General features: G+C 40.8%; 1 protein-coding gene across 11 annotated transcripts in view; it reads left to right on the plus strand.

Moving 5' to 3' along the window:
• CDK14 (cyclin dependent kinase 14) overlaps nucleotides 1–12,543 on the plus strand; it is a 662,006-nt gene that overhangs the window by 403,639 nt on the left and 245,824 nt on the right. The window lies entirely within an intron of this gene.

Raw genomic sequence — 12,543 nt, forward strand, 5'->3', positions numbered from 1 at the left:
TGTTTCTTATATGGAGATCTTGCAATTATTTCTTGATTTTATAGCAATTATTTCTTAATTTTATGGATATTCAGATACCTTTGAGCTCTGATGAGGCTTTTAATAAATCATTGTAAATTTTGTGTGGAAACATTGATAAACCAAGCTATTGTTTGCTCTTATTAGAGCACAGAGACCCTTAAATGCAGATAGGTATCGTGATTTATCATGATAAATATTTATCATAATTTATCATGCCTTCATTTACTGTAATTTTTTTTACATGTGTAATGATTTTTACAAGTAAAAGTCCTTTAGTAATTAGATAAAGATCCTCATCTATATAAAATTGCTGCTTTAGAATTAAATAATGTTAAGTTTTACCCTAAAGAATTAGATGTGACCAAAAAAAGAAATCTACAAACTTCTCTTGACAGTAAATGTTATCATCTTAAATATTTTATTTCCTCCACTGACTTCTTTAACTTTGCACGTATTAACCATGTGACGCATTAAACTAGCAGACTCTCTTAGGAGTTGTGGGATCACTGGAAGAAGAAATTTTAGTAAACCAGTATAGTTGAATCACTAGGAAAAAATGCTTTTCCTTGGTGACCTTTCATGTCTGGTCTGAAGAGGAATGACTTAAATGTGATTAAATCCACATTCACAGGCTTCCCATGTGAACTGCCAGAGACTTTTCTAAAGCAGCATATCTGGCCTCTGGGAAAGCATTGTCAAGGAGGTAATGAACTCTGAAAAGTCATGAAACGTGGGATTGTTTGGTTTGTTTTGCGTTTTAATACAGAGATTAAGTCCATTCATTTGCCTGTGAACTGTATATAGAAAGGTGTTTAATAACTTGGAAGCACAAAATTAATAGCTTGTTACCCATCATCACTAACATAATTAACTCCCGCACATTGAGTCTTTATGTGAAAAGCAACCAAGATCAGTCACTAGAGCCTTTATATTTTTCTTTTGAAGGTTTTCTTTCTTCTGATGTTTTTCTTTTTTCTTCCTTTGATGGGAAGGAGCACTTCACATTTTTTAACAAGTCCAGTGCATTCACTTCCACGTACAACAACAGTGTTGATATATGTAGGGTGAGCTGGCTGTTCTACAACTTGAGATTTCACCATTAAATCATTTCCCTTGAAACTGTGATGCTCATATATGAGAAAAGAAGGAAAGTAATGGAATTTTGACAAATTATATTCAAGACATTTTGAATCACCAGGTGAATGGGTACCTACTTCTCTAGCAGTGACTCTGCTATTAGAGGGAAAGAGTGATTTATTTTATTTCTTCAATGTTACTCACTTTTTAATGTGCCATGATGTTTTCTATTTACCTTATTAGTTGCAAAAATAAGCAGTAGATGTCTACACCCAGGTAAATACACACTCAGAGTGGCAAGATCATAACTAACAAGAAATTTTGTATTCTAATCATATTGTTCTGAGTTGAAAGAGAAATCTACTTGATGAAACCCTGGGAACATTCTTCTGTCATTTCACAACAGCTGGACAAATGGCAGAGAGTGCTTGCTCAGCTGTTTGAGATCTTGGCAGATGCTCCTGGGTTTGTGTGGCTCATGACCCCGGAGTACCGCAGCCAGGACGGAGAGGCTGGCATGATTGTGTCTTGAGGGCATGTCCCAGTTCTTCTTGCTTTTGAATGTTGATTAACCCCAGAGGTTCACCTTTCCCTGTCTCCTGGGTCTTCTGGCTTGCAATGGCATTTCATCCGCCAGTTATTTGTTAACACATTGTACATTATTTGATTGGTACCCTTGTTAAGTGTTTCTCTTCCTCGCATATGTCATTCAGAATTTAAAAGAGTGTGCATCTGTGTATGTGAAAAGAGCCACTTGCAACTTTGAAATCTACTGCTCATCCTGGCTTTTGAGTCAGATCCTTCTTTGAGCTTATGTGTTTCGCAGTGAACTGGCTGCAGAGATGTCATCTGTGGACCCAGTTCCAGTCCCTGTTTTCTTATCCTGGCTCTCTTTCCAGGATCTTTATTTATTTTTTTTTAATTGGAGGATAATAACTTTAAATATTGTGTTGGTTACTGCTGTACAACAATGCGAATCAGCCATAAGTATACATATATCCCCTTCCTCTTGAGCCTCCCTGCCCCCGCCCCTCATCCCACCCTTTGGGTCATCAGAGAGCACTGGGCTAAGCTCCCCATGTTATGTAGCAGCTTCCCACTAGCTATCTGTGTTTCACATGGGTAGTGTATATGCGTCAGTGCCATCTTAACCATAACCCTGAGGTTTCATGATTGGCTAGAACAGCCATGTAGTATGTAAAAGAAAGTTTCCACCACTTCCTCTCATGGTCATTACCAGCCAGCTGGATGTAGCAGCCATATCGTTAAGATGGAATATTGCTGTCACAGATTTGTATCTTCACTTCCATCGCTGGGTTGCTTGAGGTGATTTCCGCCACATTTCTTCAGCACTCACTCTGCAGCACTGGGTACAATGGAGATGGAAAGGAATCTATCTGCCATGCTATCTGCCCTGGAATAAATGAGGACGATCAAGATAGGCAGGCTAGACATACCCTTGGGAATGGAGTCATGAAAAATTGCTGAGCAATTGCTCAGCAGATGGGAGATCCAGTAATTGTAGGTCCTGTATTTGTTAAAATACTTAACTCTTAAGAGTTCAATATTGAATTCCTGAACAAGCCATCTTTTCTAATTGGATTGTAGTTTCTGCATCTGTAAAGGGAGAAGTTGAGCCAAATTATTTTAATAATGTCTTGCTGCTCTAACCTTTTTTAATTCTAAAAATGCATGATATTACAGGATTATGCATAAGGGCTGTGGGCGTTCTGATAAAATTGCTAAGAACATTTTCGTTAAGCATTGAAGAAAGGATAAGGTTTGAAGTGGAGTAAGGGAGATGGGGAGTCCAGGAGTGGAGTAGGTATAGTAGGCGTCTGTCTTATATGCCTGGAAGGTGACATTGGACATTGAAATTTGGACCCTGAGTGATTGAGGACTTCTTATTTTATTTTGTTTTATTTTATAAGTAATAAGGAGACAGTACAGTGTTTAACAAAAGAATAATAAAGGTTAAAATGACATTTCAGCAAAATTAATATGATATCATGATAAATTCAACTGTATAAAGGCTGACAGAAGCAGAGAACTAAGCAATGGATCCTGGAGTGAAGAATACTAAAAATATTAAGCAGTTCTTTTGCCTCAGATGGTAAAGGACCCACTTGCAGTGTAGGAGATGCGGGTTTGGTCCCTGGGTTGGGAAGATCTCCGGAGAAAGGAATGGTTACCTACTCCAGTATTCTCTCCTGGAGAATTCCATGAGGAGCCTGGAGGGCTACAGTCCATGGAGTTGCAAAGAGTCAGACAGGACTAAGTGACTTACACTTTCACTTAGGAAATCCAAGTCAGGAAGATGGGTTATAATACTGCTCACCTGGAAGTAAATGCCTTTTCTAATTTGTGCATGTTTGTTTCAAGCCTTCCATCAAAAGGCATAGTTATTTCCATGGTGGTAAATTTTCTTTAGAGCATTAAGTTTTTTAAAAAATAAAGCAGTTAGAAAAAATTTTAAAGCAGTATGAAAATAAGTAAAAACCACCATTTAGAGATAACCAGTGGTAAATATTTTTATATTTTCTAGATTTTCACAACTGGGTTAATAATAAATTTATGGTTTTTGTGCTCATCTTCTCTTTATTTTCATGTTAAACAGGGAGCAATTTCCATGCCATTAATATACGCTTGAAAATATTTTAATTATGCTATAATATCTTATTAATGTGCCCACACATTGCACCATCACTGGGTAATTTACTTGAAGTTTTTATGCTATAGTAAACATCACACATTTTTATTCCATTCACTTATTCTTTCATCAAGAATTGTTAGGCATCTATTCTGTGCCACGCGCTCTGCCTACAGCCAGTGGGAAACCAGCAGACACGGTCTCTGCTCACCTCAAGTGTACTGTTAGCTGCGCACATTGGAATAGCTTCTAGAAAGTCAGATCAGAAGGATGTTGTCACAAAACTGTGGTGATCCATAATGATTCGGAAGAGAAAGGAGGCAAAGATGACTCCAGAGTGTCAAGCTTGTGGAACTAAGTGAGCCATGAAGTCATGGAAAATAATGGGGACGGTGGAAAGGAGTGCCATCGGAGGGAGGAGAAGAGAGGTCCAGATAGTGGACTTCAGATGATAGCAGCTGACCCCGACGGAGACATCTAGCACCCATCTCTTACCGAAGGGACTCGGGAGCTAAGTGCGGATCCAGGGATCATCCACCAGGACCAGACAGCGCTAGGTCCTAAAGCATGCTCGTTCTTGAATAACAAGAAGCTGGAGGAGAAGGAGAAAGGCCCCGCCTAGCCCTCGGGGATGCTTATGGTTTGTGGGGGTGGGGTGGGGGCGGGGAACCAAACCAGGAGAGAACTGGGACAATGACACAAAAGTCAAGGTAAGGGCAGGCAGCAAGGACGTGAGGATAAAAAAAGGAAAAAAAAATCAGTCCCTTGAGGGAAATTATAGATCTACTCAGGTGCATTTATCTGGTGGGTGAGAAATGCCGAGACCAGTGCCCTTCGTTTCTGTGTTTCTGCAGCATGGCCCCCTCACTGCCTACAGAGTATGTCACACACATACTGTATTTTTACTATATTTATGCTTTTAACCCGGAGGATGAACTAAGTGTCCTGTTGGAGAAATGGAAGAGTTGACATGGAAAATGCATCTGAGTTTAGTTAAGGAAGCATAGCAGACTAGCCACAGGGCTTCCCAGCTGGCACGGTGGTAAAGAATCTGCCTGTCAGTGCAGGAGATGCAAGAAGATGCAGGTTAGATCACTAGGTCGGGAAGACTCCTGGAGGAGGAAACAGCAACCCTCTCCAGTATGCTTGCCTGGAGAACCCCACGGGCAGAGGAGCCTGGAGGGCTGCAGTCCACGGGGTCGCAAAGAGTCACACACGACTTAGCACAGCACAGCGCTATCTAGGGTTTTCACAGGAGACTTAACGATTCTCCTCAGTGTCTCATGGATGCTGGAATGAAGGTGAGCAGGGGAGCAGGTTCCAGCCCCTCCACTTAGGACTCTGTTTCATTAAGGTTTTGTATGTGAAATAGGTCTCACTGCTGAAAGGAAGATTAGAAACCCTTCGGCTAACAATACCTTAAGTTCCTCCCAGGTCAAGAGTTCTATGAAAAAGAAAAGTCCATGTGGAAGAAAAATGATGGAGAGAAAGCAAAGATGTTAGAGAAATAAAAATTGAGCTTCTCCCACATGTTCTAAGAAAGAAAGTTCTGTGCTAGTAAGCTAATAGAAAGTTTGGTAGCAAACTTCAGTAAGATCATTTCGGTTGAGAAAAAAAGAAAGATAGTGGAATGTCCTACTGTAGAATAATCACATTACTTTTTGCAAAGAAAGTTTGATTAAGCTGGCTGTTACCCAAATATATGAATTGACTCACATGGTGAAAAACATACTGTTTTACCTTGAGGGTTCTTACATTTATTTTATAATGTTACAAACTTTCTATACATGGAAATGAGAACTTTTTCATTAAATCATTCACTTTGTAGTTGTTATGCATTTTTCAACAAATATTTATTATGTGGTTAGCTGCTCAGTCATGTCCAACTTTTGCAATCCCATGGACTGTTGCCCATCAGGCTCCTCTGACCATGGGGATATTCCAGGCAAGAACACTGGAGTAGGCCCTCCTCCAGGGGATCTTCCCAACCCAGGGATTGAACCCAGGTCTTCCACATTGCAGGTGGATTCTTTACTCTCTGAGCCACCAGGGAAGCCCCTACTATGGGCTAAATACTCTTCCATGTTCTAGGGAGACAGCATTGCACCAAAGCGTGTGGTCTCACGAAACCTATATTCCTGTGAGGGAAAATAGACAACGAGCAAATTAATATATAATGTGTCTCCTGAGTGTTGCATGAGAGATGCCACTTTACATATGGCATTCCTGGGAGGTCTCTTTCAGAAGGGTGGTGGTACTTGCCGAGTGAAGTTAATCAAGGCATGAGACATGCAGGTACCAGGGATCAGAGCATTTGGGTGCAGAGAATAGCAAGTTGGTGCATAAAATCAGAGTTCTCAAACCTGAATTTGTTGAATTAAGGATGGTTCTTCTCAGTGCATCAAGGTGATGCTAGTATTCTTGTGGCTTTGACCTCCTATGTAGAAAGCATTTTTTTATATGAGAAGTCCTTGCTTTGTGTGAAGCATTAAATTCCTGTATAGGTTGATATTCAGACATCAGATTGAGCAAATCAATAAGAGAGTTTGAAGTACACCTGTGTGCCTGTTTCAAGTCAGAATTATGGTGGAGCAAGAGATCGGGCTTCCTGATTTAGTTCGTCGGAAATGTTGGTATAGAGAGAAGAAGATGAGGAATGTTTCTGTTGGAATATTTGGAGAGTAGATAATGATTTAGAGGAAAGAACAGAGAAAGAATACATACAAGTCAAAGAAAGCCAGTGAACACTTTAAAAAAAAAAAGTCAAAAGTAGAAGAATTTCAGGAATTCCCTGGTGGTCCAGTGGTAGGACTCCAAGCCCTCACTGTCTGCCTAAGGCACAGTTTCAGTCTCTGTTCAGGAAACTTAAATTCCCACAAGCCACATGGTGCAGCCAAAAAAAAAAAAAAAAAAAAATAGAAGAATTTCAGAAAGAAAGCTTTATCAACTGTGCCAAATATGACAGTGAAGTCGGTGGAAAAGGGTGCAGTGCTGAGAAAAGACCACTGGTGGTACCTTTTAAAGGAATAGGTCTGATAGTGTTGGCTATTTGAAGTCAGGTTACAATGGATTTAAAGAGTAAGTGTGCAGCAAAAAGAAAATTGGAAACATTGAGTATAGACAACCTCTTGGAGAACTGTCTGAGTGAAGAGGATTAGAGATCACCTTAAGGGTATTTTTGAAATCAAGACATAAATTTTATAATCTGTCATAAAGATTTTTATAATCATGAGGACAAGAAGGGACACCAGAGATCTAAGGAAGCATATTTGATGGGTCAGGGTACTGGTAGGCAAGAGTGGATGGGTGGAAAAGACAGGGTCTTCAAAATGGGGATGAAACGATTTTCCAGAAGATCAGAAAGAAGAAAGGGAAAGAAGAGGAAGATGTAAATACATGTGGTAGAGGAGGAAAAAAGGAAGCTGAAGATAACGTGATCTGTATGATTCTCAATGAAAGGGACAGTGTGTGACTGATGGTGATGCACATCTGTGGGGATAAATGTTGAGGGAAATGGATAATATTTGCAAAGCTCCTGTAACACCAAATGGTATTATGATTTCTGATATGACAAGGAAGGAGGGCATGGCTGACCACATTTGTTAATCAGTTGATCTGAGACATATTATAGGAATAAAAATGCTCTATTTCTAATTGTTACAATTTGTAACCATTTACTTTCCTATTATCATAAGATTACTTTTAGACATATCCATCTTCACTGTTAATGTTTCCCAATTGTAATAGTTTTCACAAAGACCTTCCTGGAGGCAGTGGTTCACATATGTTGTCTAACAGTCTTAAATGTTTGGAGAATATTTTAACCTCATATACCCCTCTTTGATATTACCATTTTCTTTATACATGACTTTATTGTCAGATTTATTGTGGGATTACTTACTGGCTGTTACAATTATCTCTTGTTATGTAACTACCTCAAAACAGTGGGCTAAATCACAACAGTTGTATTTTTAAATTATCTGTCATCCTTTCAGGGTCAAGAATTCAGTAAGGGGTGGGCCAGGCCGTTCTGGACTTGGGAGGAGGATCTCTCATATGGTGACATATATTATGGTTGTAGACCAATGATGGCTGGAGCAGAAGCAATCAGAAGCTGGAGCAGTTGAGGACTAGCCAAATTTCTCTCTCATTGTGTTCTTGAGGCCCTGTGTGGGTTTTTCTCTATGTGGGCAAGTTTGAGCTTCTCATTGGGCTTCCCTGGTGGCTCAGATGGTAAAGAATCTGCCTGCAATGTGGGAGACCTGGGTGCAATCCCTGGGTTGGAAAGATCCCCTGGAGAAGGGAACAGAGGCCCAGCCCACTCCAGTATTCTTGCCTGGAGAATTACATGGACAGAGGAGCCTGGTGGCTACAGTCCATGGGGTCACAAAGAACCAGACACAACCGAGTGACTTTCACTCACTCACTCATGGAATGGTGGTTGCATCCCAAGAGTGGATTTCCTGAGGACCAGATAGAAACTTCTTAGTTTCTCTTAGCTTCAGAGGTCTTACAGTGAGTCTCTCAGTCAAAGTCATCACAAATCTTATGGCACAGGCAAGGGGAGGGGACATAGACTCCAGTTCTAGATGGAAACGAGTGTCAAGAATCCTGGGGCCATGTTTTAAAACTGCTGCATTGCTTATGTACATTCCCGTTAGCATGTATTGCCATTTTGAGCTGATAAAACAGCTTTGTAGGGAAAAAAAAAAAAAAAAAACAATCTGGGAAACAGTTTTTGTCAAGTTTCTAAAATTGTTGTTATTTTTTCCCATACTCCTTATGGCCGTCACCATACTGCTTCTCATGATAAATATGAAAGTGCGAATTGTCACAGAGTGTTACTTGATGGGTCATGAGGTCCCTTATTTGCTCATCCTCCTTTTCTTCCTTTTTTGACTAACAAGTTCACAGATGTGTCAGCCTGAAAAAAAAAATCGTGATATCCCGCCATAGGCTTGCACATATGAGGTGAGTGAGAAGGCGGTGACGCTTAGCAAATTCTCAGAATGTTATCCATAAAGTAGATTTCTGTAGCTCAAATCCTGCCTTATTTTTTTTCCCATTTGGAACATGTTTCCATATAGATCTTTCATTCCTCACATTGTCACATGTCATCTCTTGTGGTATGGCGCAGGTCATCTACTACGGTGCCCAGTGACCCCCACCTCCTGGTATTTATGCCCTTATGTAATCCCCTCCCCTTGAGTGGGGACTGGACCTAGAGACGTGCTTCCGATGGATAGACTATGACAAAAGAGAATGGGATATTACTTCAGCAGCTAAGTTACAAACCTGCTACTCCCTTCTTGCTCACCCTCTCTTACTGTCTCACTGGCTCACTCTGGGGGAAGCCAGCTGCCATGTAAGCTGGAGAGCCCCTCGTGTCAAGGAACTGACGTTTCCAGCTGGCAGCCAGTGAAGACCTGAGGCTGGGCGGCAGCAGTGTGAGTGCGCTTGGAAGTGAATCCTCTGCTGGTTGAACTCCTTATATGCGAGATGCTAGTGACGCTGTTACTCAGTCGCTCAGGTGTCTCTGACTCTTTGGGACCCCATGGACTGTAACCTTTGAATCTCCTCTGTCCCTGAGATTTTACAAGCAAGAATGCTGGATTGGGTTCTCATTTTCTTCTTCCAGGGGATCTTCGTAATCCAGGGATCGAACCTGTGTCTCTTGCATCTCCTGCCTTGGCAGGCCAGTTCTTTACCACTTGCGTCACTTGGGAAGCCCTTCCTATGTGAGACAGCAGCCGTAATTAACACTTTATTCCTTTAGATGTTTATTAATTTGTTTGGCTGCACTGTGTCTTAGCTGCAGCATGTGGGATCCTGTTCTCTGATTAGGGAACAAACCCGGGCCCCCTGCATTGGGAGTGTGGGGTCCTAGCCACTGGATCACCAGAGAAGCCCCAGTTAACACTTTAACTGCTACCTTTTGAGAGACTCAGAGGCACCCACTTAAAGATATTACCACCAAAATGGCAGTGTTCTCAAGCCTTGTCCCCCGAAGGAAAGAATTCAGGCAAGAGACATAGTAAGTAGCAAGAGTTTTATTAGGCAAACAAAAGTGGGCTCCAGAGAGACAGAAGGGGGAGTGAATAGTCTGGAAACCAGAAGCAGAACTGCAATAGGGGTCTGGTTGGTGACAAGCCCCTCTCTGTGTCCTGACATTTGACTGACAGGGCGATTGACAGCTTTAGGTTATGTCTCTTTTCTCCTCGTGCACAGGCTCTTACACACGAGCACACAAGCATACCCTGCCAGATGGGTGGGGGTGGGGGAGGCGAAAACCTCAATGCTAATTTATTACAAATACAGCACAATGAACCTCAGTTTCCCAAAGACCTTTTTAGATCTTTGTGTATCTGTGCCAACCTGTGCTGGTGGTGGTGTTTTGGGTTTTTTTTTTTTCTCGTTTGGTCCTGATGAGGCTGGAAACTTAGTGGTTCTCGTGTACAGAAAGGGAAGATCTTCGGAATCTTTCCTGTTTTCAATTTTATTTATTTATTTTTAAGCAGTATAAAAATTTATTTTTTCTCATATCATGAGTAATCTGGGGTAGGCAAATGCTGGCATTGGCTTAGTGTCTCCATAATATCACAGCAAAGTCTCCATGTTGGGAATCAATTCCTGAATATACATGCTTAGGCCCCACTCAGGGCTTCCCAGGTGGTGCTAGTGGTAAAGAACCCGCCTGCCAATGCAGGAGACGTAAGAGACGCAGGTTCAATCCCTGGGTTGGGAAGATCCCTTGAAGGAGGAAATGGCAACCCACCCCAGTATTCTTGCCTAGAGAATCCCATGGACAGGGAGCCTGGCGGGCTACAGTCCACAGGGTTGCACAGAGTCAGACACAACTGAAGCAACTTAGCACGTGGCACAGGGCTTTGAGAATCAGAGTTTCTGGGGATGGGACTTTGTGTATTCAGACAAACAAGCAGACCCTAGTTGATGAGTCCTCCTGATTAAGAAATTCTTACTTTAAAAAGATGCATGTCATACTTTCAAATTATGCATGTTTTAACTTTTCTGGCCTGATGTGACAACCTAAAAACATAGGTAGTATGGCTTTCCTATCCAGAATACAGAAATCATTAATCAGTCAGACCATGTCCTGTGTTTCTTCCTTTTGATATGTTTCTCAAGGGGCATGCCTAAAAATGAGTATATCTGGGGGCTTCATTCACATGACTTTGTATTCATAATATTATGTAACTGTTATTAGAATGGTGTACACAAGCAAACCGAGATCTGTAATCATCATATCCCAGATGCTGTAACTTCTTCTCTGGCCTGATTACTTGATTAAAATTTTGGTTCCCTCCCTCATTTTGCAACCTATCTCTTCTTAGGCCTCAGAAGACTTTACCCAGAAGGCTAAATCTGTCCATGCTGTTCATCTTTTTGTGAGGCATGAGTTTATTTAAAACCTGACCTTGTATCATCTCTTGCTCTACCCCTACAAGGCAAAGGAGCATCCTCAAAACATTCTGTTGTAAATTGCCTCATCATTTTATATCTTGAAAGAAAGCTGTGGCTGTTTGATTAAAATTTATCATATAAAATAATCTACCTAAGTCATTGGAGTATGTCTCCCAGAGAACAGTTTAATCCTAAGTCGGGTTAACAAATATGACCTTGGAGCTGAATTTGCTCTTTCACTTGCCTCTTTCAAACATGCCAGGCATACATCTGACAGGTAGTGTGTGGACGATTGCATTTTTAAAATTCTTCCTAAAAATCCCTTTATCTGTGAGTTTAGTTGTACTGGAAAAGTGTTGATAAGCATGTATCATAGTTTTTGCCATTTATTTATTTTATATCCCTAGTTTATTTAGTGTATAACTAAAAGTTTGCACAGTTCGACCCCTCCCTTCACTCATTTTATCCATCTCTCCCCAACTAAATACCCCCCCTCCCCTCCTACATTCCTGATAACCACCAATCTGTTCTCTGTGTCTACGAGCTTGGTTTGTTGTTTGTTTTTTTAGATTTTCACATATAACGGAGATCATACACTATTTGTCTTTCTCTGTCTGACTTATTTAACTTAGTATAATGCCCTCAAGGTTCATCCATGTTGTCACAAATGACAAGATTTCGTTCTTTTCTATGACTGAATAATATTTCATTGTATATATTACCATATTTTCTTGAGAACTATTTTAAATGTACCATTCAAAGAATTTTTTCCTCAGTATTGTGTCCAATCCTCAGACTTTTGTTAGTTTTGGAAAACTCTACATATTAAAATCATCAGTGAACTTGAGTTTCTGCTTGGAGGATATTATTCTCCATGGTCAGAGCAAATGATAGTCTTAGCCTTTGCTTTTCATCTTGGCCAGGCTTTGGTAAAGAGGCAAGAATTGGTATAGAAATACATCCTCAAAGTTCTATGCCTTTACCCCCATCAGGAATTCCTCCTGTCTCCAGCATCTAAATCTAACCCATTCTTCTAAATATTAGAAATGTTTTCCCCCTAATGAATTTTTCTCTGGTTTCCCAATTACCAATTCTCTCTCTTTCTTTTGAACTTCTTGGTTCTTCCCCTAAACCCCTCTGCTGTCTCTCTTGTTTCGACCTTGTCTTGTGGCTGTTTTTGCTCTTATTCCCCTGATAGAGTTTAGGATTTGGGAGTAGGGGTGGGGAAGAAAGGAGTACTTTGTGCAAATTAAGCATTAGTGTGTTCCCTAATGCTACAGAAGTAAACTCATGACGAGAGAATCATTGCATTTTTAAAACTTCACTGTGTTCTTTTTAAAATGCGTCTTTTGGGGGATCTCTGTGGCAATGAC

This window comes from Bubalus bubalis, chromosome 8, assembly GCF_019923935.1.
Source record: "Bubalus bubalis isolate 160015118507 breed Murrah chromosome 8, NDDB_SH_1, whole genome shotgun sequence".
In the NCBI taxonomy this organism is placed as follows: Eukaryota; Metazoa; Chordata; class Mammalia; order Artiodactyla; family Bovidae; genus Bubalus; species Bubalus bubalis.